A 2,585-nucleotide genomic window follows, 5' to 3' on the forward strand; every position below is an offset into this window, starting at 1 on the left:
GAATGAGCCCTGGGTGTTATATAAGACCAATGAATCACTGAGCTCTATTTCTGAAACCAATTGTACATTATATGTTAATGAACTGAATTTAAATTAAAAAAATAAACTAGAAAAAAATGCCTTACCCGGGACCTCCTAAATGTAAGTTACAGTGTGAGAGCTGGGAAACAAAGATGAGTAAGTGCATTCCTTTCCGCTAAGGAATTTACAGTCGTCTCTAAGGTGAGGCAGAAGAGTAACCGGTGGTTATGGTCGGGTGTAGTTAAGTGTTGCACAAGAAGACTGTTCAGAGTCACTCCGCAGGAGCGCTCGGGAGGGGCTCCTCCTTTCGTGTCAGCCAGAGGATGACAAGCCTCAGTATCGGCTTGGTAACATATGTGCGTGGAAGGGTTTTAGGGAGGACCAAGGAGGTGGCATCCGTTGTGAGTCTTGAAACCCTGGTTGCAGGAGTGAGGGACAAGCTCCCTGCAGGCAGAGGGAAAAGCACAAAGAAGCTTTCAGGGAGCCCTGGGTGGGGTGCATAAACAATGAGTCTTGGGACACTGAAAAAATAAAATTAAATTAAAAAAAATGTTTATTTAAAAATTTTTTTAAATTAATTAATTAAAAAAAATTAAATTAATTAAATAAGAAAAGATAAAGAAGCTGCTGCAGGTTCAAAAGAGCCTGACCCAGTCAAGGACACTACTTGCATACATATGGGGTAGGGGGTTGGGGGTTGGGGTGGGAAGGGGACCAGGGCTTTTTGGAGCTTAGATTCCTTGTGAGGACTGTGGGAAATCACTGAAGGATTTTTTTTTTTTTTTTTTTTTTTATTTCCAGCATAACAGTATTCATTATTTTTGCACCACACCCCGTGCTCCATGCAATCCGTGCCCTCTATAATACCCACCACCTGGTACCCCAACCTCCCACCCCCCGTCCCTTCAAAACCCTCAGATTGTTTTGAAGGATTTAAAGTGAGGGCGAAAAGCAGAACTAGTTTTGCACTTTCAAAAAATAAATCTGTCAGTATTTTGAATCAAGATGTATGGTTATTTTGGTGTGTTTTTGTACTTTTGATTATCTGGAATGATAAGGAAGGGGGACTGGGACCTCACTATAAATAAAAATGCATATGATCTCCTGAGCATGGTGCTGGGGGTTAGTTTAATCTTCTCCACACGAAACTTTGTACTGAAACAGCTAGTAAGTTATGAGATAAACTGATTTACGTTCATTGTCTTGCAAAGTGGTGAATGCCTCATGGAAAATGGTTGAGATCCAGTGGCAGGAGCCAGTCATGAAGTTCTGGAGGAAACCAACAGGTGGAAATGCTACCAGGAGATAGAACTGATACAATCGGGAAGGAGGGAAGAGAGGAGAACCAGGTGCCTGGCTTGCACAACCGGAAGGATGGTGAGCATACAATAGGTAATATTTATTGAGCACTGACTATGTACTAAATATTCCATGTGTTTTACCCAGATGACCTCCTGTAGTCCTTACAACAACAAATGGTGTGAGCACGAGTCTTTCCACATTTCCAGATGAGGAAACGGAATCAGGGAGCAAGGATAAGTCGCTTGTCCAAGGTTACATAATTGGTAAGAAGCAAATTTGGGAGTGGTCCGTTCATAGAGGTCCAAAGGCAAAAAAAGAACATGGACAGAAAGAACCAGAAGGCATCTGTTGGGTGAGGAAAGGAAAAAGCCAAGGGCAAAACCCCGGGAAATTCCAGCATCCCAGGAGTTGGCAAAGAAAGGGACGCGCCTCAGAGAGATGGAGTTGGACCAGCCCAAGGGGTGGAAGAGCTCGGAAGACAATGGTGTGATAGACGCCAAGGACCTGTAGGCTGGGATTGCCACCTGCCTTTTCCAGATGAGGTTGTGCACGCTGGGCCTTGCTGCCGCCCTTCCCCCACATTGTGCTCTGCCCACCGCTCCGGGGCCCCTCGTGATTCTGGCCTTTGGAGGACAGACACATGATTCTGATTTTGATTTTTGGACTCTTGATGAACCAGAAGGATGAGGAATGAAATTCTGGGACTTGGGGATGAATTAAAATTCAGATAATTCCCTTATGATAACGCTGGGTGTTCATCTAATTTCCTGTGTACGAACTCTTTGCTGGAAACTGTAATGACTTAGAAGATTATTTAATGGTTTAAATTATATCTCCTCTTTTCTCTCCAGGAAGAACTAGTTAGAAAGTATGGACGAGGAAAAGCCAAAGACCTCAACTGGGGTCCAATTATTGGGATCTGATTATCTCCCAAATCCTCATTGTTGGTACAGTTAACCCTGGATAGCTTGCAGTGGCAAACTCTGTTGGCGACCTTCACTGTTTGTAATACCTCCTACGGTAACCAACTGGGATATTTTCTCCAGATTCAAATTCAACAAACCATGTGAATTCTCAGATCTCGGCTCTCAGACCACTGGGCGGCCAGACATTTCTTTTCCTTTCCTTGAAACATGTCATCTCAAGAAGAGGCTAGATGTCAGTCTTTGTCCTCGCCACAACACTCCTGGGGCCGTTCCTGAGGTCCTCGAGGGTCTTTAATCTCTGATGCCGGGTCACGCTCTGTTCACAAAACGGTCACA

At 44.1% G+C, this 2,585-nt stretch overlaps 1 long non-coding RNA gene across 1 annotated transcript; it reads left to right on the top strand.

Moving 5' to 3' along the window:
* The first annotated feature begins 1,372 nt into the window (after nt 1–1,372).
* LOC116587853 lies at nt 1,373–2,371 on the top strand. The gene is made up of 3 exons (XR_004284679.1): nt 1,373–1,398; nt 1,468–1,586; nt 2,175–2,371. It is a non-coding gene; the product is annotated as an uncharacterized LOC116587853 (long non-coding RNA).
* The last annotated feature ends 214 nt before the right edge of the window (nt 2,372–2,585 follow it).

The sequence above is a fragment of the Mustela erminea genome, chromosome 4, assembly GCF_009829155.1.
Source record: "Mustela erminea isolate mMusErm1 chromosome 4, mMusErm1.Pri, whole genome shotgun sequence".
Classification (NCBI taxonomy): domain Eukaryota; kingdom Metazoa; phylum Chordata; class Mammalia; order Carnivora; family Mustelidae; genus Mustela; species Mustela erminea.